The sequence below is a fragment of the Zingiber officinale genome, chromosome 1A (assembly GCF_018446385.1).
Source record: "Zingiber officinale cultivar Zhangliang chromosome 1A, Zo_v1.1, whole genome shotgun sequence".
Taxonomy (NCBI): domain Eukaryota; kingdom Viridiplantae; phylum Streptophyta; class Magnoliopsida; order Zingiberales; family Zingiberaceae; genus Zingiber; species Zingiber officinale.
Window position 1 is genome coordinate 81578084 of NC_055987.1, and position 12847 is coordinate 81590930.

Sequence of the window (12847 nt, forward strand, 5' to 3'; positions counted from 1 at the left end):
TCTACTTCATGGCTATGATCCTTAAGGTGAATCACTTCTCGAAAGCACCTTTAATTTTCTTCTTATCAATCAACAATTTGAGGTGGAGAAATCTCTTACAATGTCTCTTACAAACATTAGAGTTTACGCACAAAGAGATTACAAGGAATGTGAGGTTCATAGAGAGAAAGGTTTAAGAACTTAGAAGACAATTTGAAAGATTTTCAACTTGCCCCTTATGCATTCTTGAGCTGTCAAAAACCCATATATATAGTTTTTGCTCCGAATTTGAGTTCAAGCATCTAGTGCCATCAGATTGCTGACTTGGATCTGTCAACCAAACGGGCATCCAATTGTTGCTTTAATTGATTGGCATTGACCATCACTTAGTCAATATTGACAGCTGTTGATCAATTTGTCTATCAGTGGTCATGGTAATTTTTTATGTTACCATTGAGCATTTGTCGACTACCACGGCAATAGTCAATTGACAACTTGACTATTCTCTTGAATATCTCAAACAAAAATATTCTGTTCGTTAGGCGAATGGGTCTAAGTTGACTATCCAATTGACTCAACCATTAGTTGACTTTTTATCACTTCAGTTGATTGGTGCAAACCACAAACCATGAATTTGAGGTTTAAAGTTTTACCTATTGACTAGAATATCAATGCTAGTCAACTAAGCTACTAGTCAACTAAAGTTTCCCTTTCAGTTGACTCCGACTTTTGATTTCATCCACTTCTAAGGCTAAGTTAACACCTCAATCTATTCACTTGATCCAATATTGCACTTTCACTCCAACTCTTCCTCAAAGAGTTTTACTTTTGTGCTAAATGGCTCTTCAAGCCTCAAGACTTCACCATGCCTAGAAGCTCCTTGATTCCGGGATTTCATATGACTAGCATATGGTTCTTGTCAACCTGATGGGGCTTCATCTGCCAAGTCTTTGGTCCTCAACCTACTTAGTCTTTCCAGGTGTCAAGTATTCGGTCCTTATCGAGCTACTTGAGCTTTCATTTCTTGCACCTACAACTTATGACAAGTTTTTTTACATGTGCAACTTATGTCAAGTTTTCTGCAAACATAGTTGACATACATATATGAGCTTAACAAATATCCCCTTAAACTTTGTCTAAACATCAAAACCACATGTCAATAACATGTTTAAGGCATGATTGCATCAACATTTTTTCTTCCCCTTTTAATGTTTGACATCTGGTTTATGTTTAAGTTAGGTATGATCAAAAGCTTATAAAGCAATAATATTAATAAAACAATCAAAAAAATCAAATAGTGAGAGTTTCCAACTAAGCCTTCCCATCTCCGCCTATTATAATATTGGTTCTCAACCATCTCATCATGCTCATCATGGTTTCTAACTTACCGTTCGAATTTCCCCCTTTGACATATATCAAAAAGAATCTCACCTATACAAGATTCTTGAAGTATCACGATTAAGGTATAATTCAATGCTTAAAACTTAAGCTTTTCCTCCCACTTCAATTACGGAGATTGCACAAACAATTCCTTTTTTTAAAGGTCTAAGTTCCTTCTTTTATAAAAAATCTCTCTCCTTTATGGAAACATCTACCTCAATCGGGATAATTTATGCACTTTCAAGGTGAACCTCCTTTTAAAAGCTGCTACTACTTCAAAAACTAAGAATTTCCCCTCTTTATAGAGTAGAAAGGTTCATAAAGTATCACAAGGGTACAATCCTCTCCCTCTGAACTTATGTTTTGTCCTTGGAAATAAATTTCAACACCTTAGGGAGAAGTTACCCCTTCCCCTTAAATAATCATTCTCATAAACTCAAGGTCAGAAACCTTATCATCCCCTCTTAATGACTTTTCTCCCCCTCAAACCATTATCGTTATACCAACAATGGTCATTTTATCCCATAAACACTTAACTAAGTGTTTTTTTAGGGTTAAAAAACTCATTGATTAATTTTCATAAAACCATAAGGTTGCGTTTGGTTCAAGTTATCATGTATAACCTTGGTTATGTGATTACCAGGTAATCACATAACCAAGGTTATTGGGAATAAAACATAACCAAATGTTGTTTGGTTCAATCTAGGTAATACAACAAAAACATATTTGTTTGAAGGTTTTAATGAATAACCTAGTTTAATATTTTACTAGATTATCCTTAGTTACAAAATCAACTACACATAATAATAATAATATTATTATTATTATTATTATTATTATTATTATTTAAACTCTATTATATTTTACTATATTTTCATGTTGTTTTTTATTTTTATATATATTTTTATTTTGTTTTTTTTATGTTTTTTAATTTTTCATTTTTTTTAAAGTTTTTTTTTTTATTTTTTTACTTTTTTATTTTTAAGGTTTTTTTTAAATTTTTAGGGGTTTTTTACATTTTTCTATTTTTTTATAATTTTTTTTTAATGTTTTTTAACATTTTTTATTATTTTTTACTTTTTAAAATTTTTTTAGGTTTTTTCTATTTTGTTTATTTTTTTACATTTTTCTTGTATTTTTAATGTTTTTTCTATTTTTTTTAATTTTTTTAAAAAGTTTTTTTACCATTTTTTATTTTTTTTCAAATTTTTTACGTTTTTTTATTTTTTTATTTTATTTTTTATATTTTCCATTTTTTTCTTTACATTTTACTTTTTTGTCACATTTTTCTCTTATCCGAGGGTATTTTGGGTAAAAAAAAATCGATAACCCCAGAATCAAGAAAAATCTCAGTTTTATGAGGTTTTTCGATTCCTGGTTGCATACCCCTTTTGCTGACGTGTCGAACATGGAATATTACTCGGGAATTATCGATTACCTAAACCAAACAGGGTTTTTGTTGATAACCTTGGATGGATAACTAAGGTTATCAAGAATAACCCCCAACCAAACGCACCCTTAGTTTAGCCTAAACTGGAATTCTATATTAAGTTTGTAGTATGCCAATTGACTAAACTTAGTGCTAGTCGACTGGATTTCCATTCCTATTGAGTGCTCAATGGTCCATTTAACTGGTTTTCGAACATTGTTTTGGTCGAAATTTAGAAATACAACAAAAATTCTACAAGTGTATAAATTATGAAGCTTCATAAATACACTTATTATTATATTATCTATCACAGAAAATATATTTATATGAAAATAACTCCTGATTTTCAAGTTTAGCGCAAAGTTGGAAACTATGAAAATCTTCAATGTTTCACCTCAACTTTTTATTATCCAAACACTTAAATTCAAAATTATTTTCCTATAGTTCTCAAACATATTCTGAAATTTATTTTGTTTTGGAATTTTCAATAATGATCTTTAGGCTATATGTACACTTATGCATAAGTTTTCCCTATGATTGATCATTTTCATTATTTATATATAAGATGCTATTTTAGCTTAAAGTAATGTGTCATAATGAATATTTAAAACCAAAAGCATCTCCCTAACATCTTATGTGATGTCTTGATACATAAATCATGTTCCCTTTCCCTAGGTTCTTTGTGAGATGTAATGAAGGTATAAACTTATGCTAGGTGATCATGCAACTCTAGCATGACTAGCCTAGTCCACAAAGCACATACCAAGCTCTATCCGAAGAGTACTAAACTCAGCTTCTGGAAGAGGTTTAGTAATGATGTTTGCAAGGACTTTGATTGTACATGGTTAAGTATTATATTTTCTCTTGCCTCATGGTCCCTAATGAAGTGATGCTTCACTTCAATGTGTTTTGTTCTTAAGTGATACATTGAGTTCTTACTCAAATTAATGGCACTCATATTCTCACGCAACACTTGAACATTTCTATAGTTTATAATCTTCAATTGTGTGCATCATCTAAAGCAATTATGTTAGACATCTGTCCATGACGACATACTCGGTCTTGATCGAGAATAGTGCAACACAATGTTACTTTCAATTACTCATACTTACTAGGGAAGATCTAAGAAATTGACATCCTTTAATAGTACTCTTCCTATTCAATTTGCATCATACATAATCACAATTAGAGAATCCAACCAAATTAAATGCACTGATCCTTGGATACCAAAGACCTATATTAGGAGTACTTTTGAGATATCTTAATGATCTCTTAATGATAATCAAATGTGATTTCTTGGCATATGAGTGATACTTAGTACACACAACCACAAACAAGATAATGGATCTATTAGCTATAAGGTACTACAAATTACCTCTGACACCCATATAATGTTTACGGTTCATCAAGATTTAAAATCTCGGCCCATGTTGAGGTTTGGATTTCAGACTGGAACAATAAGGTTTCGATATCGTATCATGTTGTGCCAATATAGTTTTGGTCCTTTATTTATTTTTAATTGTAAATGTATATTAATTTTATTAATATTTTGTTATTAAATATATTTTATATTTTGAGATGTCGAATTTATATTTCAATATTTTCTCATAAGATAATACCTATTAAAATTTTATAAAAATTATTTTTAAAAATAAGTAATTCTCAAAATTCAAAACTATAAAATAATTTGAAAGGCTAAAAATAATTATAAAATTATTTAAAAATCTTAAATTATATTTTTGAATGTATTTATAAATTTTTAATTCTAAAAAATTTATTTGAAATGTTTAAGAATTATATATTTTTAAAATTTTTTATATTATTTTAAATATATATATATTCAAAATTATTTAAAAGTTTTAAGTATTTTATAAAATATTTATTACCTTTTTAAATTATTTAAAAATTTAAAATAATTTTTCATATTTTATAACTATTATTAATAATAGTTTATTTATAAAAAAATACATAGGGCAGCCCGGTGCACGAAGTTCCCGCCACACGGGGTCCCTGGGAAGGATCCATTGTATGTAGTCTTACCATGTTTTTTGCAAGTGATTGTTTCTAGGATTCGAACCCGTGACCTTGTGGTCACATGACAACAACTTTACCGTTGCACCAAGGCTCTTCTTCTTAAAAAAGATACATATTAAATACATAAATAATTAACTAAACAAAAAAAAATCATGGATCTTTTGACCCGCGGAGACCATCGCGACACTACAACCCCTCGGGAGGGTTTTAGGAATAGGAGTGAGCATTCAGTTAATTTGACATTAATTTTATATAATCTTTTTTATTATTATTTAAAAAAAAATCGGTTAATTTGGTGTTAACCAAAATAATCAATTTTTAATTTGATTTGGATAATTCAGTTTTAGTAAAGCTTTGATTCTATTCGGTTAGCCAATATTAAATCAATTTTCGGTTAATTCGGTTAATTTATGGATCAAATTAACTGAATGCTCACTCCTATTTAGGAATATATAAATTTTATTATATATATTTTAAAATTTTAATAGATTTTTATTTATTTTAATGGGATAATTTGATTAGGATTTTAGAAAATATATTTGGTTATCTATTCAACTTAGTGGTTAGATTGGATCTATTAAAAAAATAATAACTTAGCTAGAAGATAAATAAATAAATAAATTATTATATATTTTTAGAATTAAAATAAATAAAATACATAATTAATTAGAAAATTTTATAAGGATTTAGTTAAGTCTCTTTGGATTATCTTTATCATAACTAAGAGTTAAAAGTTCAGTTTTAATTAAAAAACTCTCCGCTTTAATTAAAAAATCTTAACAGCGTGCAAACTCGGCACAACCACGGTCGTGTGGCGCAGCGTGTCGTACGACCCTTCTGTGGCGACTGTAGGGGTCGACGATGCCTTTGCGACTGCCGTTAGGCCTAGTGCTCGGTCGTGCCAGTGTCGATCAGCAGGCAGAACAAAATGCCTGTTTTGACCAGCTCGGCATGATATTTCAATCCATGGAGTCCGCTAGTTTAGTTTTTGGAACATGATCTATCTTAATATTTGTTGTGATAGGAGTTGACAACTTCTTAGCACTTTCCATGTCAAACTTCTTAATTAGTTCTTTAGCATACTTACTTTGATGGGCATCGATTCCCTCCTTAGTTTGGTTGATTTAAAACCTTAAGAAGTAATTCAAATCTCCTAAGAGACGCGTTTCATACTCACTCTCCATGAGTTACAAGTTCATTAAGGAAATATTTATTTGTTAATCCAAAAATAATATCATCCCTATATGGTTGTGCAACAAAAATATCATTTTCATTAGACTTAATGAATAAGGTGGGATCTACTTGTCCTACTTGTCCTTTCTTAAAGTCCTTAGAAATAAGAAAGGATGAGAATCTTTTATACCAAGGTGAGGTGCTTGCTTTAGCCCATACAAGACTTTCTTAATCTTGTATATTTCGAAAATCCAAATTGTCAAAGTTAGGTAGTTGCTTTATGTATATTTTTTTTCTTAATAAAACCATTAAAGATTGTTGATTTTCTATCCATTTGATATAGTTTGCATTCTTCATTAGCGGCAGACATTAAACAATTCTGAATGGATTCTACTTGAGCAGCTAGTGCATAGGTCTCATAATCTTGCCTTATTTCGAACAACTCTCATATTATCCAACTTGTTCCTAAAAACTCATGTACAATCAACATTGATACTTGCTTGGGATCGTGGAACTAAGTTTCAAACATCACTTCTCTCAAATTGAGCAAATTCATGTTGCATGGCTATCCCCAATGACTCAATTTGATATATCAAAGAAAATTGATTCCATAAATTCTTAAAGTAAGATCTAGTCCTTATCCTTTGAGAAATATCTCCAACAACTTGTTCAATGAGATGATTAGAATTTATCCTAGGTATCCTAGATGGTTTAGATATGTCCCCTACATCCTCAATAGAGTTTTCTCCTTTTTTTTTTCCCATCATCCTAATCTCTAGCTTCTCCTTGAACATTGTTCTTCAAATTTAATTTTTCAAATTTAAGGTTGTTTCCTTGTTCAAGTTATCATTGATATCCTTATCAACTGGAGATTGCTTAGGGTATCAAATAGTTATTTCATCAAACACAATATTAGATAATTCCTCAACCTTGAAAGACTTATTATTGTATACCTTATAAGCCCTACTTGAATATGAATATCCAACAAGGATATTTTTATCCATCTTCAATGAAATTTTTTCTAATGTAGATAACAACAACAATCAAGCCTTATCTCACTAGGTGGAGTTGGATATATGGATCATTTTATGTCATTGAACTCTATCTCCTACTATATCATCATCTATACTTAAATAAATTTTATTTTGTTTTATTATTGCTAACCAAGTCTTTTTTGGTCTTCCTCTTGCTCGTTTGATATATGCGTTTGTCATAGTTTCATATTGCCTAACTAAAGCATTTAATGATCGTCTAAGTACATGCTCATACCATTTTAAACGTGTCTTTTAGAGTTTTCCCTCAATAGATACAACTCAGACTTTCTCTCTAATGCTCTCAATTCTTATTTTGTTCATCCTTGTATGTTTATACATCCACTTTAAGATCCTCATATCTACAACTCTCATCTTCTGCTCATGTGCTCGAGTCATAGCCCAACATTTAGCTCCATATAACAAAGCAGGTTTAACTGCGATTTTGTAGAACTTTTCTTTAAGTTTTAGAGGTACTTTACAGTAACATAAAACACCTGACGCTCTCCTCTATTTCAACCATTCTGCTTGTATTCTATATAAGACATCTCTCTCAATTCCTCTGTCATTTTGTAAAAATAATCCTAAATATTTAAAGCTCCCAGTTTTGGGCAACTCATTATCTCCTTTTTTAATAATTATTTCATTACGTCTAATATTGCTAAACTTAAATTCCATATATTATGTCTTTATTCTACTAAGTCTAAAACCTCTCCCTTCTAGTATTTTTCGCCAAAATTCTAGTTTAGCATTTACGCTTTCATGTGTTTCATCTACCAAAATAATATCATCTGCAAACAACATGTATCACGATATTGTATCTTGAGTGTGTGTAGTGATTTCGTCCATAATTAGTGTAACCCTATCTTTATTGGAAATGTTTCAGTTACTTTGTCTAAGTCTTTACTCTAGTTGTTACTGTTGGGACCAAATATGTAGCTAGAGGGGGGGGGGGGGGGGGGAATAGCTCGTCGCGTGCTCGTCGTCGGCGTTGCTCGTTTCTTCAGAGATGTGCAGCAGAAATACAAGAAACAAAAGCATACAACGTTAACAAATGAATTTTACTTGGTATCCATCTCACAAGAGGTGAGTAGTCCAAGGATCCACACACACGCACCCTCCACTATGAATAACACTCCTTTATAGTAACTACCAAAGGCGGAGAAGCCCTACAATCTCTCTATACAAGAAGAAAGCAAAGGGAAAACAGATACAAGAAATATCTTATAAGATAAGCAATGAAAACCCTAACCCTAGCTTTTCTTCTTGTTGTGTTCTCGCCTCTTGACTTGGATGTCTCTCCAAGATCCTTCAAGAACTGGCGATCTGAACCTCAAAAAGTTGCTGTGGAGATGCTGTAAGGATCGGAGATGAATCGGTGAAAGTCTCCCGAAGAAGACGCACGCCAAAGGCCTTTATCTGCGCCAACGGTTGGATCCCGATGGATTGGATTGCTCCCAATCGATCAGGGAGGCTTTGGATCGATCCACTGATCGATCCAGAGCGCCTCTGTGCTCTGGGAATTTGCCTGGATCGATCGGCTAATTGATCCAGGGCTTATCGCGCGAAGTTGCAGCTCCCAATCGATCCACTGATCGATTGAGACCTCTGGATCGATCCACTGATTGATCCAGCAGGCTTCTGTGCACTCGCGGCTGCCTCCCAATCGATCCACTGATCGATTGGGACGAAGGCTTCTCGCAGGGACTCTCCAATCGATCGGCCAATCGATTGGGCTCCAGCCAATCGATCGGCTGATCGATCCAGCTGCTGGTTTTTGCCCAAAACCAAGTCCCAAGCCCCCAAACCAACATCCGGTCAATCCATGACCTGTTGGTTTATCATGCCTAGCATCCAGTCACCCTTGACCTGCTAGGACTCGCTCACCAAGTGTCCGTTCAATCCCTTTGACCCACTTGAACTTTTCCTCATCGTGCTAAGTATCCGGTCACTCCCTTGACTTACTTGAACTTTTCCCTTCTTGCCAAGTATCCGGTCAATCGCTTTGACCTACTTGGACTTTTTCTTCCTCGTGCCAAGTATCCAGTCAATCCCTTTGACCTACTTGGACTTTCACCAGATGTCTGGTCAACCTTGACCCATCTGGATTTCCCCGTGCCTGGCTTCACTCACCAGGACTTCCCTTCTGCCTAGCTTCATTCACCAGGACTTTCACCTAACTTCACTCACTAGGATTTTCACCTGGCTTCACTCACCAGGATTTTCCTATGCCTGGCTTCACTCACCAGGACTTTCACCTAGCTTCACTCACTAGGATTTTCACCTGGCTTCACTCACCAGGATTTCCACCTAGCTTCACTCATTAGGATTTCCCAGTCAAGTATCTGGTCAACCTTGACCTACTTGACTCTTTTTCAACCAACCTGATCAGACCCTGATCTGAGGGGAATTGCCACAAACAATCTTCCCAAATGAACAACTGCACCTGCACTTGTCCATATTATCGAAGTCTTGTATTGTCAAACATTGAAACCCAAACCAAGACTCAATCTTGGTCAACCAGGTCAATCTTGACCTGTGGGATATTGCACCAACAGTTACATCCTCGTACATATCTTTAATTAGTTCAATATATATTACTCTAACACCTCTCTTTTGTAGAATTCTCCATATAATTTCTCTTGGGGCTCTAGCATAAACTTTTTCTAAGTCAATGAATATCATATGTAGATATTGTTTTGATTTCCGATATTTTTCAATTAGTTGTCTAAGATGTATAATTTCTATTGTTGACCTTACAAACATGAGCCCAAATTAATTTTTTATCACCGTGGTCTCAATCTTTTTTCTATTCCTTTTCCCCAAAGTTTCATAGTATGACTCATTAGTTTAATAGTCCTATAGTTTGTACAATTTTGTATGTCTTCCTTATTCTTATATAAGGGAACTAGAGTACTTACCCTCCATTGATCAAATATATTTTTTTTCAATATCATGTTAAATAATTTTGTAAGTAATTCAATACCTTATTTTTCTAGGCATTATCATATCTCTATTGGAATATCATCTGGTCTAACGATTTTTTCATTGTGCATCCCATTTAAAACTTGTTCTAATTATGAAGTTTGAATTTTACGATAAAAATTTAAATTTACTTAAACTGCCTAAGTTAAGTTGGTCACATAAACATTCATTAAAAAATTGATGAAAATACATTTTCCACTGCTCTTTTATTTCTTCATCGTTTATTAGTATCCTATTACATTTATCTTTAATATATTTTATTTGAATAAGATCTCTTGTCTTCCTTTCTCTCACTTTAACTATTCTATAAATGTCTCTTTCCCCTTCTTATGTATCCAATTTTTGATATAATCATTCAAAAGTTTCCTTCTTTGATTCATTTACTACTTTCTTAGCCTCTTTCTTGGCTATTGTATATTTTTTTTTTAAAATTTTCATCGTTCTTACAAATATATAATTCCTTATAAGCTATTTGTTTTTCTTTCATTTTCTCTTGTACTTTCTCATTCCACCATCAAGATTCCCTATTTAGTAGTGCATGTCCTTTGACTCACCGAGTACACTCTTAACTGTTATTTTCAACTGTGATACCATCTTATTCCATGTCGTATTAGAGTCACCATATATTTCACTTAATACTTGTACTCTTACCTTTTCCTTAAATATATTTTGCGTCTCATCCTTTAACTTTCACCACTTAATTCTAGGAGTCGTATATATATTTTTTCTATTAATATTATGTTTGAAGAGTATATCCAACACTACTAACTTATGTTGGGTAGTTAAGCTTTTTTCAGGGATGATCTTGTAATTTTTACAAATCTTTTTATTCTTCTTCCTATCCATAATAAAGTCAATTTGTGATTTATTATTCCCATTTTTGAATGTGTGTGTTCTTCTCTTTTCTTAAAAAATATATTAACTAATATAAGGTCATATGCTATCACAAAATCTAATATGATTTTCCCTTCATTTCTCGTTCCAAACCTCATATTCCTCATTTTTCGCTCCAATATGCTTATTTAGATTACTTCCTATTAAAATCATTTCATTCGGCGAAATGTTTTGTAATACTTCATCTAAGTCATCCCAAAACCTTGATTTGGTAGCTTCATCTAATCCTACTTGTGGTGAATATATGCTAATTATGTTTATTGTTTCTTTCGCCACTATTATCTTAAGGGTTATAATTCGATCCCTTTTCTAATTACTACAACGAACTATCGACAACAATATCCACTCTATTTCTTACTTTAATCTTTCCTGTGTATCATAATTTAAAATCCGAGTTCTCTACCACCTTTGTCTTCTTGCCTACCCATTTTGTCTCTTGTACACACAAAATACTAATTCTTCTCCTAATCATCGTATCTAATACCTCCATTGATTTACCAATGAGGGTTCCTACGTTCTATGTTCCAATCTTAGACTATTAGCTTTCCTATTATATTTGTTCTTATCCAACCTATGATGTGAGAACTTTTGCCTTTTTAACACCCAAGTTTTCATAGAGATGTAGCGGTCGTTGCTGATACTTTATAGTCGGATCTTGCAATGCGAACTCTTGTATATTTAGTATTGGACTTGAGTTTTGGAGAAGTAGCGGTCCTTACCAAGACGTTACAATCGAACCCTACAACGCATTTCTTCCGGGGAACAACCTAGCATTAACACAATAGTTTAATGGATAAATTCATTGAATATATGTCATAGTTTTAAAAGTAGTTGTCAACCTAACGCAACCTTCCTCCTTTATCCGGGCATGAGACTGGTCATGACTAGTTCGGAGTTTTTTTGCTTAATTCTAAGGACTTTCCCAAACTAAAATTCATAAGATATATTTCCTAGAAACCTATGCAAATAAATCCTCTTGTGACATGACAAATGACATTAATTACCTCAGCCCGAAGGTAACTAAGTAGTGAACACTTATTTAACATACTTTGAGTTGACTTCTGAAGAGAACATTTTTTCCTTTCTATCATTCAATTTTGTTGAGGTATTTTAGGATATGAAAACTCTGTGCATACCCTTGTTATTTGCAAATTTTTTGAAATTGAGATTCTCAAATTCTACACTATAATCAGGTATCATCCTTATGTTTCATAAAATATACCTAAGTAAACCTAGTATAATCAATCTACTATTACACAACATTATATTCTATCACTTAATGAAACTACTCCATGACTATCAAATAAATCTAAATAAATCAATTCGAGATGCATGGAAGTATTAACAACATTTATACCTTTGTGGGTAGCCTTAGTTTGCTTATCCATTTGACATGCATCACATGACTTATCCTTTGAAACCAAATCCTTGGTTCCTTGGTAGTCCTTTCGCCAACTCCTTTATCACCACCTTGGCTATTTGACTAATGTTGGTGTGGGTAATGCCTATGCCATAATCATGCCTCTTTATTTATTTTTTTTTTTTGGGTGAAAGTAAATATTTATAAAGACAAAATGTGATGTACAAGTTTAGATGTCCCAAATCGGTAGACATGCATTTGAATCTTAAGAAACATCCTATCTATATTGGGTGCAACACCCTCATATTCGCATCTATTTCCAGCTTACCTTGAATTCCCCACTATTGCCAAAAGAGACATTTCCCTTGTCTTTATATTCAAATGTGGTGAACATCCTTAAATCTTCGATCATGTGCTTGGAATACCTGCTACCCACCAACCATTTGTATGAGTGTACTTCTTGACCATGAACCCAAACACGAAAAATTTAAAGAATTTAGTACTCATATATTGGTTTTGGAGTAGTTAACTAAAAATTGCTTGGGAATCCAAGCCGTAACTATTCAACTTTTTTTTTCCAAC